This window comes from Ursus maritimus, unplaced genomic scaffold, assembly GCF_017311325.1.
Source record: "Ursus maritimus isolate PB19 unplaced genomic scaffold, ASM1731132v1 scaffold_1, whole genome shotgun sequence".
NCBI classification, from domain to species: Eukaryota; Metazoa; Chordata; class Mammalia; order Carnivora; family Ursidae; genus Ursus; species Ursus maritimus.
This window is the reverse complement of record NW_024423343.1, coordinates 81,331,293-81,350,487: the sequence shown is the minus strand read 5'-3', so window position 1 is coordinate 81,350,487 and position 19,195 is coordinate 81,331,293.

Genomic DNA, 19,195 nt, shown 5'->3' with positions numbered 1-19,195 from the left:
TCCCTTCCACACAGAGGAAGAAGACTTTCTCTCACATCCTCATGGACTTCATCCCCAGACAAAAGTCCTTCACTTGAGGAATAAAGCAGGCATTCTCAGGACTGCTCTATCCTTTTCTTCCCACAAGGAGAACACAGCTCCTTTACTGCTCCAGAGGCTGCCTTTTTCCCCACCTGCCCAGTACAATCTGCTGGTCATTCTACCTAAATTCAAAGGTTCAGTTGGCAGGTCCAAGTGGCTGTCACTCTAATCAAGGGACTCCCATCTGGTCAGGAAATAAGGTGATTGTTGGGTTTCATCTGTTACTCTTTTATTTTATTTCTCAATTATTTTTCAGAACTCTGATAAGGAAGGGGGTGATATGTATTGGGTACCCCTTTGATCCCAACACAGTAGGATGTGACTGATTCTGCATATTTTTAAGTCTAATAAAGTTTTGTGACAGAACCATGCTGACTAATGTTCTATAGCTACCTTAAATACTGTATTTTGGGTTCATTTTTTCTTAAGATTTTATTTATTTGGGAGAGAGAGCAAGAGTGAGAGAAATCACAAGAAGGGAGAGGGGCAGAGAGGGAGAAGCAGACTCCCTGCTGAGCAGGGAGCCCAATGAAGGGGTTCGATCCCAGGACCTGGAGATCATGACCTGAGTTGAAGGCAGATGCTTAGCTGACTGAGCCATCCAGGCGCCCCCGTATTCTGGGTTCTTTGTTAAGAATAAACCCTCTCACAAAAAAGGAAGCTAATAAAATGCCAGGTGAAGACACTGGCTAATGCCGATCTATGTGGCTTCCACCTGAAACTAGCTTTATTATGAAAGGGTCAGACATTATCATTATTGGGGTTTGTATGCTGAGAAATTTTCCTTTTTATCTTGATGCAATTGAGGTAGAAATTCCTGATGAGAAGCTGTACTGCCAAGTATTCTTCGGGATCACTAGAACTATATTATCCCCCAAACAGAGTTTTCCATTGTATATTCCCAGAGTTTAATATGGGTCACATGAAAAAAGTTAAGGTATTGAGAAACAGCGGTTTTTACAATGCCCATCAGACTCACCTTCTATAATCCATTATTATATAAAATACATTGTGAATCTCCAAAGTGAAGTCCTCATCCTAAGACTTTTTCTCTCTTGTAATTATCTGGAGTAAAGAGAGAGGCTGGTGGAATTGCTGTTTCCGGCAGAAACACATGGCATATAAATAATATTTGCTGGAGGTACTTCAGACCCAGGGTGTGGGCCTTGGCTTGGCCTAGTCAGGAACGCTATTTTATCAGTTTTCCCAGGGATGGTCAGACTCTAGAGGACTCATTAATGCTAAATAAGCTTACAGGAAACAGATTTATAAACCAGAATGCCAATTTAGTCACTTACACACAACAACGCACTGCGCTATGAAACAGAATACTCACATCAGCTGGAAAGTACACGCGTCTTCCCAGTAAAAAAGTCTTCTTGGGAAATCACAATAAGATCAGATAGTTTTTGTGGTGAGGCAAGAGGTGAAACAAAGGGAACTGGAAGATATTGGGGAATACTGTGTTCAATTAGTGGTAGACTGTTGCATCTTTCTGCATTTCAGATTCACACCTGCCAAGAAGCACAGAAAAGAAACCAAACAAGCACCCTCTGAGTCATTGCTGAATAAGCACTGACAAATTTCAGTATTTACTTTTTTAAAAAACAAAACAAAAAATATCCCTTATCATTTAATAAAAGACTCTGTGATAACCTTTCTTTATGATAAGTATTTCACACTGTTAATTACTTTCTAGTTCATTTTTCACTACTTACATGCTTGATTGTTGTGTCCCCTGTTGGGTTTGGGGAAAGTTACATAGGCTCCTTGGTGAATTTTAGGAAACCCATTTATCTCATCATCAAGACATGTAAAATAGCCTCTTAGGGAGGGCTATTGCTACAAATGGCTAATCTCATTTGTTTTATGTTGAATGATGTCAGCTTCACGAGGTGACATTTATGACCATATTCATACATTTTCAGGTATTTTGCATTTAAGAAGCATGATATGAAAGTACAAACTACATAACTAAAATACACTTTCTATTGCTGCTTGGTGTAGATATGTCACACACACACACACACACACACACACACACACACAAGGTTTAAGAAGAGAAAAAGAACACACCTGAGGGGTACACAACTACAAACACTAGCTTATTTCAAAAATGGTCAGACTCAATGATTCAGTATAGAACAGGTTTATAAGGTCTGCACCTCATGCCCAGGCTTTGCAGGTGACTTTGGGACATAAAGACAAATAAGATTCAGAAAGCCATCCCAAGTGTACACAGAATGCATTAAATATAGATTAGAACTTCTTCTCAAGTTAGGCAAAAAAAAAAAAAAAAAAAAATCTATTATTCATTTCAGAGGGTACCTGACATGAAAGGGTTTTCCTTGAAAAACTTCCCCTCAGTGCCAGTTGATTCTTCATATCCCATGAAAGTCTTATCATTTTACAATAACAATTTCATTTTGTTGAATGCAAAGCTCCCTCAAAGAATCCACCCTGCCATCAGTCATGTAAAGGCTGAAAGAAACATAGGGGAGAACCCTAATGTGACAGGACAGTGACTGGACAAGCACTTCATGAGACTATCCTGATCCTAGCTTTCTGCTATGTCACCTTGGATGAGTCATTTATCCTGTGTGGATCTCGTTTTCCTTATCTTATTTGGACGGCTATGAAGTCAGATGGCTGTGGGTGTTAGACACATAACCAGATGATTGAACTGGGCTGAAGTGGACAACTAAAACCTTGTGGGAGATTGTGACGCTAAAGAGGCAAAAATCAACCTCGGTGCCTCACAAGTTTGTATCTAGGGGACTTCACTGCAGCTGTTCATTTGGGGTCATATCAAGCAACATTTTCTAAACTCTTGGGAATAGAATGGTATAGTAAATATAACTTCCACAAAGAATGTTGGGTACTGTATATGATTTAGCACCTCTTCCAATATCACCAGGTACAATTTGATAGAGCTAGGAAGGGATTGGAGAAAAAAAGCCATAAAACTTTAGATCTCAGGATGTTTTAGAAATCAGAAATTATTTTGCCTTATTTTATAGGAAGGCAAACTAAGTCCTAGAGCAAATAAATGGCTAATTTAGGTCTCTCAGGTTGCTAATGGCCATACAAAGACCAATATCACAGACTTCCTGTTGGATTTCTTTTTCAAACACTCTGCCATTTTTTTATAACACAGAGATGTTGAGAATTGTAGAGAATCTGAATGATTGTCTTGTCCCGCCCTTTGCTTTTTTAGATGAGAAAACCTACACTGGATTGGAGTCACCAACCATAGCAGAACGCCAGCTACAACCCAAATCTCCTAACAAGCAACAGGTATTCATATCTCCACCTGGTTGATTTATTTTCTTTTACTTTATGACAAAAAGTATGCAAAAAAGCAATAGTCATGAAATCTAAAATGCCTGCCCAAATACAATTTTAAAAATTGTATAGCGATATAATATAAACCCTCAGTCATGAAGTATTGTGCTAATTACTTCTAAACATATAAGACATCATAAAGATTTACAATTAACCATTTTTTCTTTTTTTTTTTTAAAGATTTTATTTATTTATTTGACACAGAGACAGCCAGTGAGAGAGACACAAGCAGGGGGAGTGGGAGAGGAAGAAGCAGGCTCATAGCAGAGGAGCCTGATGTGGGGCTTGATCCCAGAACACTGGGATCACGCACTGAGCCAAAGGCAGACGCTTAACGACTGAGCCACCCAGGTGCCCCCCATTTTTTCTATTCACATTCACTAAGAAATGATCTTGAGGAAAGGGTGAGCATATTACATAAGGCATATACTCTGCTTTTCTCTGTTGGTTGAATATAAAACAAAATTCTCCTGAGTGCACTGGTTTTCAAAGACGACATCAATCCTGGTATCATATGTAAACCGTTGCTAGGCCAGGCTTCTTCCCCTGGTGACTACACTCTTGACAAATGCACAATTTGATCATTCTAAGTGGTGTTAAAATTGTTTCATGAAATTTTGGATAGAAACATGTATGTCAGAATAGGAGACAATAAGCTTTTGTTTGTCATCATGAAAAGCTTCTGTTATCATGACAGAACTATCAATATTCACAATATTTGTCACAGGATCATTTATTTATGAGAGGCTACTGATATTTTATCAAAGGACATAGCCGGTGAGAACAGAATAGAAAAGGACAGTGTTATGCTACCAGTCAGTACTTTTTAAAGGTAATATGGAGTCCAGGAGGCCATCCACCTGTCAACATAAACCAAGTAACCAGCCAAACTGCTGAGGCATTCAATATATTCACTTTACCTCTAGTTCCTCAGAGCCTATCTCAAAATGTAACATTTGCCTTCACTTCTGTATTTTCAGCCTTGATACAGAGGTTAAATTGTTAATGCTTTACTTTCACTTTCTTAAATTTTTTTTAATCAAACTTTGCTTTTTCTCTCCCTGGGGAACAACAAATGGACAGCTTTCCTCTCTTGTGCTCCTCCTTCCATTACCATCACAGCAGAATGCATCTGAGACTGTAATAATTCAGTGATGAAATACAAAATGTCGCAATGCCATCTCTCTTAAAGTGAACTGAGATTTTGTTATGCCATTTTAGGTGCACTAATAGCAACTCAAGTCCCATGGAGTATCCTAATGTGAATTTAATGAGCTGATAGCATATAAATGACAGTACTGTGAGGGTGAAGGTGACATAACCTTTTTCTTTCTATTTGATGTTTGTCATTGAAAAACTACAGATCTGCTCAAAATGTACTGCATTATAACTAAGTGGTGCATCACTCACCAAAGGAGCTGCTATTGCTTTAGCATTTGAGAATACTTCTCTCTTTTACTGGAACAAGTAGCAAGAGCAATTTTTTTATCATTAGGATAATAAAAATCTGAATAGTCTTTCTCTGAACAAACACAAATTATGTAGCGCTCTGGTGTCTATTTTGCCATAGGCTCACGGTCTCCTCTGACAAATATTTACTTATAGGCCCTATATCCTTTGAATGTCACACTCAGTGATACCATATCACTCAAGCAAATGTTAAAGATAGTGGAACTACTCATCCTTACTAGATGTATTATTTGGGAATGCAATTTAGATGCTTTAAAAGACGACATTTATAGAAGATTTGCCAATCGTAATCAATCGATTCCACAATTTAGTTCAGACTTCCAGGATAATCCACTGTGTGTAAAAACCCAGGTAACCAAATTAAATTGGAGTAGCATAGTTTATCCCTGTCTCATATTGGAAATGGAATAAGGGGAGGGGGATTTTAAGAAGAAAAGAAAAATAGTTCAATATCTTTGATGGTGAACAGTAATAATGGATATAGAAACATTTTTTAAAGCTATGACACTTCTAATGCATTTTTAGCCTGCTTCATATCCTAGAAGTATTAGATACACATTGGAGCGTGTTGGAGGGTTTGAGGATGGAATGTGGGGGTAAAGAATTGACTGGGGCAGTTGAGCAACCAGCTCCTGGTTTAGGCTCAGGGTGTGATCTCACCATGGTGGATTGAGCCCCACTCCAGCCCCAGTCCAGCCCCAGTCAAGGCCTGCCTCAAGCCCTGCATCAGGGTGGGGTCTGCTGAAGACTCTCTCTCTCTCTCTCTCTCATTCTCTCTGCTCCCCCCCCAGGGGTTCTTGCACACGTTTGCTCACTCCCTCTCTGTCTCTCAATTAAATAAATAAGTCTTTAAAAACAAAAAAAGAATTGACTCAGTAAGAATAACAGGCCGATATACTCATGTGTCATTAGACTGAAAATCTTCTACATTCCTCCCACTTGAAAAAGGGAATACACACCTCAAATACGTTTTAGGACTCTGAACTTTTTCAAGGACCTCCTTAATTTACAAATGAAAAAAACCGGGACCAGAAGGATTCCATGATTTTCTGAAGTCTCAAGGCTAATTTAAATAACAGAGCTGAGCAAGATTAGGAGACTTATCCTGATTCCCTTTTCTCCTGGCTAAATCAAGTCAACATAAAGACCGGAAATCTGTGAGATTTTGAAGATTCATCAACCATCCATGTAGGTCTAAATAACTAGCATGGACTCTGATCTGAATCGAAGTTGTCATGCCTAACAATAAAGTTAAACAAGCGAAGTTAAACACAATCTATCAAAACTCAAGAAGTCAAGTAGCTTTCCAAACAAAAATATACCTTGGGTTACATTCTATGAGTATAAAAATTAAGCAGCTTAAGAGTCTCAAAAGTTTGGATTTTGGCGAAGTTCAAAAATCTTTTGGTTGCCAGGTGACAAAGCAAAACACATCACATATGCTTAACAACCAACATGTACATATTTTGTCTTTCCAAGGTTTCTAGGGCTGGTCAGGCATAATGATGCATTACTGCTGAAGGAGATTCCAGCAGGGACAAATGTTTATCTGTATCCAAAAGCATTTTCTTAATCCATAACAAAAACAGTCCAATATTTCTCATTGTTTAATGATTGAGTAAAGGTTAATGCTACCCAGTAGAGATTGTATTCCTCTTTCTATTTATATTGTCTCAGAGACAGTATTTGCTAAGTGAGAATCACTAGTTATGTTGTGGTTAAAAAGCATTAAATATACGAAAGGTATTTTTTCCCTATGGAGTATAAAAGCATTATCGTAGCATATCTATTTTCATTAAAATATCAAGTTATCTTTGTAAGTTATGGAATTATATGGAAGTCAGAGTATGGTGTTGCATTTTACATGTACTTAAATATATTTTTGAGGCTTATAAAATCCCTTTGAGGCAAAAGACCAGTCAAAACATTTTTTATTATATTTAATGTCTGGCTGAAAAAAAAAGGTAGAATGATGTGTTACTCACAGATTGCAGAGAGAATATTAATTGCACAATGAATCTATGCTTACTAAAGAGCAGTAATAACCTCTGCCCACTTTAAAGTCAACAACTGATTTATTTGTTACTGGTGGCAATGCAATTGTAGAGAGAGTGAAATAAAAATAATATTTGATATTTTTTAAAGCACAGAACATTTTAAATTCTATTTTTTCTAACCATTTAGAGTAAAAAGTGATAAAAATATAGTGAGTCCCAAAAGAGAGTAACCATTTTAAAAGATTTGAAAAACGATCAAATGGGTCTTTTCATGGATCCTTTCTTTTTTAATAATTGTTTTAATCGTTTTTCTGGGGACGTGAGAGTTTATCTTAGGGTATAGTGCATTTCTAGGTTCACTTCACACTCAGTACGAGAAATAATCTTTCATAATTTTATCAGAAGAGATATTTAATAATTTTATAAGGAGAGAGTTTAACTATACCTTATTGATTTTTAAAGAAAGGTATTAAATGTTAAAATTATAAACAGTAATTATTCTGTTGAATTTTTAATAGTATTGTTGGGTATCTTGCAAAGATTAATGCCCTGAAAAGTATGGATTAAATTACTAATATTCATCAAATACACATAAAGTTAGTTTTCAAGTAAATTTCTCTTATAATTAGTACCAATATGAACATTAACAGTACTTTGTTAGATAGATGTTATTTAAATTCTTTGAACAAATACATATTTTGTTTTCAAACTAAAACAAGTAACATAAATGTGGGCAAAAGTCAAGCAACAGAGGAATAGATTCTAGAAGTTCAAGATCTTCAATAATTCTACCTCATGAGAAGACCGTTCTTCAAAAGGTTTATGCATATTCCTTTAATTTTTCTTTTGTTTATATACACTAAAAATTTCCAGATTTTTATATAAAAGATTATACAATCCTGTTATTCTTCAACATACTTTCTTTACATATCAAGATATTGCATTTATTTAGTTTATTTCTTAAAATAAACTGAAGATATCCATATATTCTTATATCATATCCATGTTCCAATATGTGTATGTAATGAATTATTTTAATCCTCTCCATTGATAGATTCTCGAGTCCTTCAAGAATTTATATTATTACACATAATACTATAATTAATTTTCATATATGTATTTGTATTGTGGGGACATTTTTATAATAATTCGCAGAAGTAGAAATCCTGAGTCCAAGGACATACAGAAATTCAGTTGTAAGATTTATTATCAATGTAAAGGTGACCAAAACTACATCAACTCTAGATATTTTCAAACTTTGCCGCATTTAATTTGATAGTTAAAGAGGAGCTTTTAAAACAGTCAATTTATTTTATTACAGAACTGGGTTCCCTTTTCATATATGTATTAACTATTTGTAGCATTTTTCAATTAGTTGCCTAGGGATATTTTGTTCATTTTAAAATATTTTTTCTTGTTAATCTGTAGAAATTCTTTATATGTAAGATTATATGACTCTCAGTATATATGTAGCAAATATTTTCATCCACTACGTCACTCGCTTTGTCATTTTTCATATGAGTGAAAGACTCCCAAAATTTAGTCAATTTAGTATCAATCATTTCCTTTATGATATTTAGACTTTATTATCTTAGACACATCTGCACAATTTCCAAGCAATGGAGGTTTCAGCAAAAATTCAAATTAAGACTGATAGGTCAGGACCAAAACTTCAATGGACAAGATTCCTATATGATATAACTAACATTTCTTTATATTTTGATAGGGTGGACCTCTGCTAATGTTGTTCTTCTCTAACCTAAGACATTGTAAAAATAAAACAAACCTCTGCTTCTGAGAGCCTCGTGGCAACTCACTCAGTGAGTCCTGCTGAAATTAATGATCACAGGAAGCTTTCCATGTGGAACAAAGGGAACCACTTATATCCTTAACCATATGGGTATTCCGGGCATTATTGTTTTTTGGGGGGGTCTGTTTTTATGTGAGTAGAAATCCTAGTTATAATTTCACCACTTGGCCCGTGGATGATCCTCTGTCACCTGACAGAGCTCACAAGACTCTAGACTTAATTTGTAGAAATACCCGTGATGGCTAGCTCTAAGATTCTCCTGTCCCTGAACACCTGATGGAATCCTCGGGAACTTTCAAAGTAGCTCAGGATTCCAAGGAAGACAGAGAATACAAACAAGTGATTCTCAATTCAAAGCCAGCTTTTAATTTAAGTTCAGAACCTGAGGTTGGAGCAGAATGTAAAACCTTAATTAGCAAATTGTTTCCCTCATTTAGGCTGGAAACAGAATTTTAAGAAGTACAATAGAGATGCTGTTTCACTATACCAAAGAATAAAAGTTGTTATATCTCTTCCCTTCATGCATTCAAAAAATACACATTAAGTATCCACACTGTTCAAAGTATTGTGCTAAGCATTGTGTGAATGCAAAAAAAAAAAAAAAAAAAAAAAAAAAGACAGATGAACACAGATGACGATGATGATGATCACGTCAAGAAGCTTTTTACATAAATAAGCACATGGACCAAGAGAGAACCAAAACAAGAGGTAATATAAAAAGAAGACAGATAAAGAGTTATGAGATTTTCTAGGAAGAAGAGCTTGTTCTATGGAAGAGGTGACTATTTCACTGAGTCTTGAAGATTAAGAGAGATTGAAGCATGGCAATATATAAGGAACAATATGCCAAGGAGAGGAAATGGTTTGAGTATAACAGAAAATGGTACATGTTCAGAGCTATACTCCTCCTTTGACTTCTGACAAAGCTGTAGCAATAGTTAAAAGTTCTTCGCCATCAGAGTAGACCCAATATCCTACTATCCTAATACCATGCAATTGTCTGCACTAGACTCTCTCTCTCTCTCTCTACACACACACACACACACACACACACACACACACACACACACATACATACGCATACATTCTTTCAACACTTGGATACAACCACAAGCACAAATTATTTTGGTAGTTTCTTAAATATGAACTAAAGATAAACTGGTTGACTTTTATCTGTGATACTGGTAAATAGTTTGAAATTTTTCCTGGATTAATGAATATTCTTATCATGCAAAGAAGAGGTCTGATAAAAGGCAGGCTAAAAGACTTAATATTTTTCATATATACTTTTATCATATATGTATTTTATTTTAAAGGCGTTCCAATCTTTTTCTAATTTGAATGTTCGAAGAAGGGTTGGATTCATATACGAGGAGGAAGAGACTCCAAGGCCTTTGATTTTCTGCTTGTAGCCCCGGATGAAAACATGTCGGAAAATCAGCATTCTTTTGCTCCTGTGTCCTAATAGGTTGGAGGTTACAGAATCCTCACTGATAGAGCCTAAAACATAGGGAAAAAAATCAACTGAATACTTCACCATATGTACCAAAAAGTACCGTGTGTGAAGAATTGTCATTTTATCTGGTAGCTGTAAGTAGAGGCCCTTGCAAGGACTGTGACCCAGAGCATAAGCTGACACTGCTGAGCTACCCAGTTTTGTGCAGTGTCAGTATACCATTCCCAGAGTGCCCAGATCATCTCAGAGAAAATGTACATATCAAAAAATGTGAACACTTGTCAGCCTAAGTCCCCCATGTGAAGTATTAATGTGACAGCAGTGAGGAAGTTTCCTTCCTTTTGAGTCCAACCCAGGCCTGTCATTCTGTATGGTCCAATATCTCTGACTATGATTTAGGTGCCGTGAAAGAGTAAATAGGAACATCCTGTTAAAATGATTGGTTCAGATGAAGCTGGATTGTTTCAGTGAAATAGAGGAGAGCTTTGAGAAGCTCACGCTTCTGTGCAAGACTACATGTGTGTGAAGGCAGGAATATGGCTTAGATGACCTTCCAAAGAATCTTTAAGCCTGATTATTCTTTCAAATATAGAGAGATCATTATCCTGCAAGAGCCATATGGAAAGAAATTGCTTGCCTTAGAATTCACATGAATTAAAATCTATTTTACCTTAAAAGGAGAAAGACTAAGAGGAATGCAAGTGGTTTAGATTAAAAGAACACATCTCATGAGTTTGCTCAAGAGGGAGACAGATTGGGAAACCCTCAAGGAAACAAAGCTTGAGCCATAGAAGCAAATGGTCATTTCGGCAAAGCCCAATAAATTCAAGCTTTGTGTATACAAGTGGATTGAGTAGCTTTGGAAAACACACCTCTGTCAGTTTATACTCGTGGATCTGGTCCTGCTGTTACCAGTCAGATTTTAAGCTTTGATTTATGCAGCTTTTGGTGTTTGAGGTTTTGTTTGGTTTTGGAAACACCACACACACCACCCCCCCGCACGCACACACATCACAGCCTTTTTCTTTCTTTCTTCCTTTCTTTTTTTTTTAATTGCAGCAACACCATTTGTCCAAAAACACACACCAGGATGTTTAATTATATGTACATATAATGTTATTTCATAGAATATACATATTTAATATAATCTGAATGCTCTAAATCAATGTTGAGCAGAGCTTCTGCAACTGAAATAATATGGAAATTTGTGTAACCTGCAATTATAAACAGCACAGTTACAGGAAAGAAATGTTTTCCAGTCTCTTCTGGGAACCCTCCATAACTTGTTTATTCACCCTACATTTGATTTATAACAAATGAAATGAATTGCCATCAAACTCTTCAAAATGAAATTATTTCCATAGGTCACAGATCGAAAATTATGCCATAAGAAGTTCAAGTTAGAAGGGACTAAGCTCTTCAGTGTTGTACAAGCCCCTTAGTGGACAGATGAAAAAATTGTCAGCAAAGCTGGTTAAGTGATTTGTTCAAGATAGTACAAATCGTTAACTCAGGAGTTGTGCTTACTGACGCTAGCCCCTGGCTCCTAATCCAGATTTCTTTTCTCTACAACATATGTGAGGCAGAGGAGCCTTAAAGCCTTAAGTCTAACATTTTCCTGACCTCCAGAATGAGAAATTTGAATATCAAGACGCCCAGAGTAAGGAATAAGCTGAATTTCTGTAGGACAGAATAGCTTCTATTGATCCCATGTCCCCTTTTATCAGGCCTCCTTAACAATAACCATCCATCCTAGACACTAAACACAACAAACAAAGACAGTAGTGGAAGGAGAAAGAGAGAGAAAATTTTAGTTTCCTAATAAACCAGCTGCTTTAAAAGATTGCGTTGAAAAGAGTCCCTCTCCCTGTGACATTATAGAAATATAGGGCAATTGTTGATCCAGGATTTGTGAGTGACTTAATGATTATTACTATTAAAAAGGTTTTTATATTTATTTTTTATTTTCTTTCAAATTTTATAACACTGCATCAGCTAAATAGGAGAGGTTTTCTGTTTAGGTGCTAGTTCCATCACTGCTACCTTTGAAAATCACAACCTGCTCTTGAGTGTATGGTCAAAAGCTGACATTTTTTAATATTAATGCATTTTTTTTCTTGAATAATATGGGAGATCTTTTAACATATTTAAGTTGGTACATGAAATAAAGATTTATTTAGAAATAAAAGAATGATATGCATGAATCCATTCTGTTTTTCAAAGCAAATACATAACAACCAACTGTATATATTTACAGGACTAATGTTTATTAACTTCCTTTTCTACATTATGTTGATAAGACATTTAAACTCTGAGAGAACAGGCAAAATCACAGGCTAGTGACTTTCAACACTGGCTGCTTGTTGGGATTACCTTGGGTGCTTTCGAAAGTACTGACACTTGGACCTCACTCTCACAGATTATGAATTAATTGATTAGTCTGGGGGGCTGCTTGGGTATTAGGTGAAAAATAAAAAAATAAATAAAACCTCCCTATGTGATAATAATTGCATGCAAGGTTGGGAACTACTTCATAAACATTTTCAGGGCCATGACTTTGGTGTTAATGTCAGTCCCTGTCTGCTCCTGCCCAATTGACCCGGAGCTACAGAAGCTTCTATGATCAGGTTCTGCTGGCTACAGTCTTGGCCTGGAGAGGATTTGATGGACAGTTTACTAAGTGATGAGTGGGGTCTGCAAAGAGAGGGCTGGGACACTTCCCTTTTCTGCATACTCCCAGAAATAACTAGAAAACAGCAAAAGCACCCTCTCCATAGATGTCCAACAAAATTAAAATGAAAGAAAATACGACATAACCATCCTTGAAGTATGACGATTGCATATAAACACTAAAGCTTCCTAGGTTAAAATGCACAATCCATTGACATCCTTTGCAACCCCTTGAGCTTTATTTATTTTCTTGAGTGGGCACACAAGGCCTGGAAGTTCTATTTGCTCCTATGTTCGGCCTTCTGGCACTCCTAGGGACTCCACCGCGTATGATAAAAGTCAGCCTCACCCCAGGCTAATGGATATCTCTCTTCCATAGAGCCATCAGCTCTATTTCTTTGGTTTGGTACCATAGTGATCCTCTTACTTCCACCTGTAAGAAGTCCCTGACACGGGTATGGAGGGGAGGGGATTAATGTCTTTCACTACTAAGCAGCACCTCGCTTTATTTCCTCCCCCTTTCCTCTCTTAGCCAAGGAGTTATTTTCCACTTAGATCTTCAGTGTCTGCTCGGTGTGCTCTGGGCCTCTAAGGTACATGCCATATAGCCCTGTGTCACCAACACAGGATACTCGGATTTATTCTTTCCCTTTGCAATTGCATACGCATGCATTGTCTTGCCCTGCAGAGTCCAAGACATATTTCTGACAATTCAGAAAAACAACTTCTTTTACTCACTGAATGGTATCCTTGATGCATTGTCTTTACAACTAGGTGTTTGCTTGCTTTCTTGCTTTCAGCACACTGGGGTGAGATGTTTATTCTGTGAGAGGCAGCACAGCCTGTTGCTGTGATTGACAAAAGTCATTGGTTAGAAGAATCACCTGAAAAGTGTATTAAAAATACAAAATCCTGGGTCCCATCTTGGACCCATTTCATCATAATACTTGGAATCCAGATGGACAGTGGCCCAGGGAGCAGGACTTGGCCTTTAGAGCCACATAGTTCCAATGTCAGCTGACTTAATTTCCTGAGCCTCAGTTTCTTCATCTCAAAATTGAGATTAATTCACAGTGATTTGTGAAAATAAAATGAAATTATCCATATAAAGAACACAGCACAAAGTAAGAACTCAGCAATTACTTGCCTTCCCCCCCCGCCCCCCCTCCCCCCCCCCTACAGCTTGTGATGAATCTGTGTACTTAGATTTACCAGGGACAACAGTCCTATTCACAAGTACATAATTTTTCTTGTTATTTTTTCATTCTTTCTCTTCCAGAATGTGTCCCCTTGGCCCAAAGGTGCATGACAAAGAAAGCATCATTGAACTGATACTAGGATGGCTCTTCACATCCAACTTGAATCTATCCAGCAATAGCGCAAAACCCCTTTGATCCTTCTGTGCTTTGCCCTTCCCTTTCTTGGCCTGGAGAGGGCTGTGCTGTGCCCACCCATTTTGATGAAAGTGACCAAAGGGAGAGACCTTTGTCTTTGCTTTTGTCTTTAAAACCTCACTCTGTTGTTTCTTTGCTCTCAGCCAGTGCACTAACACCAGGACATTGCTTTTCCTAAGATAACTTGGGTTTACGTTCTGTTTGCATTTCAAAGGTGTGAATAGCAACGCAGATGAGGGAGAAAGAAATGGTTATTAGGCCCTTTTGAATGCAAATTTCCAAGAAGGAAAATAAGGAAAAATATTTCTGGATGGAAGGTAACTCAAAGCAAGACGTAGGAACCATCTATGTCTGTTTCACCCAAGAAAGCTCCTTCAGATTTCCTAGAATATAAAACATGTTTGATAATTCAGTAGATATTTAGTAAGAAGCTGATTAATTTCTACCCCTGAACACTTGGAATTCTGCTTTAAAACATAGTTATAGTCACCACTGACTAGTTCAGCTGAGTGAAATCAACCTGAAGGAAAAACTATAATCTCAAAGGATAGACCAGAAAGCTCAAGAAATCAATGGGAAATGAAAGGCATATACAAAATAAAATCTAATTTGGAAACCAAATGTGATTCTGAGAAACACTAGAGCAATTGGAAAGTACTCTTCAAAGTAGGCTGACTTCTCCAAGACAGGCCAGAAAATAAGAATCTCTGCTGAAGAAATCCTAACCAGAGACAGAATCATCTCTACCTTTATGCTCAGTGGAGTTGTTCTTCTGGGTTAAAAATAACAGAGAATGAAAGCAGAAAACATTATCGCCCTGGGCATGGAAGGTATACAAGTCTAAAGCCCACTCGGTTACCGGCTTCCTCAGTTCCTGTCCTCTGTACAGCGTTATTGACATCTGTCAAGTCTGCAGTGGGCTGGGTTCTCCACTCTGCTTCCCTAGTCCAGTGATCTGAAGGCATTCTGAGCTTTATCTGTCTCAAGTCATGGTGTACCAATCATAATTTGGATAAGAATACATGCAGGGGCGCCTAGGTGGCTCAGTTGGTTAAGGGTCCAACTCCTGGTTTTAGCTCAGGTCATGATCTCAAGGTCATGGGGTCCAGCACTGAGTCGGGCTCTGTGCTGAGTGGGGACTCTGCTTGAGGATTCTCTCTCCTTCTCCCTCTAGCCCTCTCCCCACTCACGTAACCACGTGTACACATGCTCTCTTTCAAATAAATAAATCTTTAAAAAATACATGCAAAGCATGCATTACATTGTTAAATAGTTGAGAAAGCATGTGTGATGATTCTTGGATTACAAAGGTTTTGTATTTACCACCAACGTAGTGTGATCATAGTTTCTTCTGGGTTACGTGTACTTGACCCTCCCAAGTCTCCTCCAACACATCTACTCTAAGTGAAGTCAGACTTCCTTCTTTCTCTTTTTATATTAATTTTTACCTCTTATCGCATCAAACTGTGCAATGAAGATGTGGTCCCTGGCTTGTATTTTCATCCAATCTCACTTTGAATAGAATCCCCAAATCTTTAGCATGTCCTTCCTACCACTGATCAACTTCATGAACTTCCTACTTACCCTCATTCCACTATAACCACACTGGCCTACTTGCTCTTCTAGAAATAGGCCAAGTCTATCCCCACCTCAGGCCCAGGGGACTTGTTTTGCCCTATGCCTCAAAGCTCTATTCCAATATATTGTTCAGGCATCTCATTAAACATCTCTAAATGGCCTTCTCAGACCACCTTATCTAAAGTAGCACCTCAGCCACTTACTACTGACTCAGTCTGCTCTATTTTTCTTCTTGATTCCCATCAATATTACATCACATTGTTTAATTTGTGACATTTATTTCATTTTTAGTCTCTCCATGGGGAACATGTGAGCCTCACAAAAGTAGAGACTTTTGACAGCTTCCTTCACGTCTGTGTCTCTGTATCTACAACAGTGATTGGAATATGGGAGTTCAGGAAATATGCCGAATGAATGAAAGAATGAATGAATGAATAGATACCTCCTATAGAACTTTGAAAGTCTCAACAGTAATGAACTAATAGGACATAAATATGAACTGTCTTGTACATAGCAGGTGCTTAATATAATTTTATAAATGAGTGTGTGAATCAATAAAACAGCTCTTGATTAGCTAGAAAGCCTTATTCTCTATCCACGATTTAGTGTATTAGGGAGATTTTCTAAGTGTTAATAACACAGGGGGAAAAATGAGAGAGTATCATTGCTGGGGTTTCTAGATGACAATTAATTAAGATTTCTACAGTATAATTTCTTTAGAGCAAGGGCCAATGGATATGCACATAGCCTGAAAAAGGACCAATACTGTTCCAAGTGAGGGAATGGCATCTGTGCTTTGTGGACCCTAGCATCTCTACTAAGTCATCTGATATGATTGGGCTTCACCAATCCTTTGGGAGCAAAGTTAATTGAATCCTGATTTAATCTTACTTTGGAAAATTCCATGCTATTTTTCACAGTAGGATAAGCCACACATTATTATTCCATAATAATAGGATATTTGTATATTCTATTACACTGTGAATATTTTAGAATTATGGAGCCTTTAAAGCATGGGGCATTTACTATACTTTACCATAACCTCAATCCCATTCTTTGACATAGGGAATGATTACATATATATTACTAATGGGAGTTTATCCTTATTGAAAAATAATAGATGTGCTTGGACTTTTTCCTTGGAATTTGTAAGAAGAAATCTTTAAGGATAGTTTGCTCATTATTCTACAAAATAATACTTAACTAAAGACCAAAAAAAAGGTGGGGGTACATTTCACATTACGAAAGACTTTTGATGTTTGATTCTGAAATCAGTAGTTGTCTAGGAATAGAGCAGAAATCCAGTCTTAAATGCTGAGATTCAGTTTGAAGCTCATAGCCTACTGCTTCAAATTGGCTTTAAACTCACTATTATTATTGTGAGTGATTTTATGAGCCTATTATTTTGTAGTAACTCATATGGTGTTTATACTACCAGTGTGTGCCATACTTGATCTTTGGCTCTTCTGGAAAATACCTCCAATAGATTATCCATAAATTACATATTCATAGTTATCACTGTACCATTTGGGCTTGATGGATTTCTCTTTCTTCTCCATTTAAAATTGTAAAGCAGTGTTTACAGACACTGGAAGTTCTGAATGAAGAAAAGCATTCCATTAGCTGTAATCAAAATGATACTTTTTGTCAGGTGTTACTATTTGTCACTGACCTCATCTTTATAGGCCAGTTCATTGCATGGTCTGAATTTCAACTCAAGTGTCATGCTTGCTATTTGCAAACACTGTGCGGAACTTCTCCCCTTGAATTTGGATAACAAGCTAGAATGAAGAAGAAAACTGACAAAGATCTCAAGGAACAAAGATGGTGAGTGTGTATGTGTGCGCACGTGGGAGGATGTATGTGTGTGTATCTTAAGGTCTAAAGTTAACCACAACACTCCAGACATGTAAATCAAGGAGCAAATCATTTGCATAATAAACCAACATTTAGGTTTTAGAGAAGAAACATGCTAGTATTTTCATTTGTTCCTTTCACGTCTGACCTCTTAAGGGCCGTACTAGAGCACAGTTTGTTCAAACAAGTATGTTTTATGATTTGTTGTGTTTGTGAATTCTGTTAAAATATTTATTTTGTGCTCGTGTAGACTGCTTTTTTTCCTGTGAATTTGGGTTCCCCTGATATGACTTTTCCTTTTTTGGTGGAGCAGAATTGGCTGATAGATTTGTAATTTCTCTTTTAAATTCACTTTCTCTCATCTCCTGTTCCTACCTCTTAATTTTTAATAGATCAGGAACATAATTATGTAAATTTTCAGTTCATGTAAATAGAAAGTTTGAATATCTATAGATATTATCCTTTATAAAACATTCTTTTCAAAGATTAAAATCAATCCCTGAAAGGTTAAAGGACTCTTCTAGTGTCGCATGGCCAGTAGATAAAATAGAACTAAGGGCTTGAGGTTAAACATAAGCCGTGATACACATTATCAGATACTTCATCTGCTATACAATATTTGACTTAACCAAAACAATATGATACTGATTTTTATAGCTTTTATATATGTATTTCTACAACATATGCCTAGCAAACCCTAGGGTCCAATCCTCAAACCACCTATACGTTATTTTTAACTGTGGTTAGCAATCTAAGTGTGACTATGGGACAATAATGAGACCAACGGTAGACATAATAAAGAGTTCCAATCGAATTAGTCTTAGCTCTTCTGTCTTTTGTAATAACTTGAGATAGCGATTATTTTTGCCTCACACCCAGTTGCTACAATTCAGATATTATTGAATTACAATATATGTTTAAATAAAAATGGTAAATCTTCTAGCTGATTACAAGAACAATATATTATTGAATTGAGCTACATGCTAATACATAACGGCTTTTACTTTATATGCCATATGATTTATATTTACATCTCAGGAGTGAATTCCACAATCATTTTATATTAATCAAGCCTTAAAAAGTATCCTAAATCCCCCTATGTTGTTCTCCTTTCTGAAAACGGATAGGCGGTATTGAAAAGATTGTAGGGTTTACTTGAAGCATAAAAGTAAGAAGCAATTTAAGAGAAGGGAGTATCTGCAATGTAAAAACAAACCATTAAAAGAACAAGGCAAGAGGAAAAGAAGACCAGTTGTCGCTGGGAATAACTGGCACCTGACAAATGTAAGCCATCCTCGAAAGTTTTGCAAAAACAATTGTGCAATATTGGAATTAAAAAAATCAAAACACTCTTGAGTAAGTACACCATCCATCTTGTATTCTTTATTTTTGTCTGAAGAAATACAGTGACTGGAATTAGCTTTCCTAAATAAACTAATCCTATTTCAGGGAAATGTCATTTTCCATGTGAAAACACCTGTGTAGCACTTCCAAGTCTTCTGCCGGAAAGTCTTCTCATTGCGTGCCCTGTTTACTT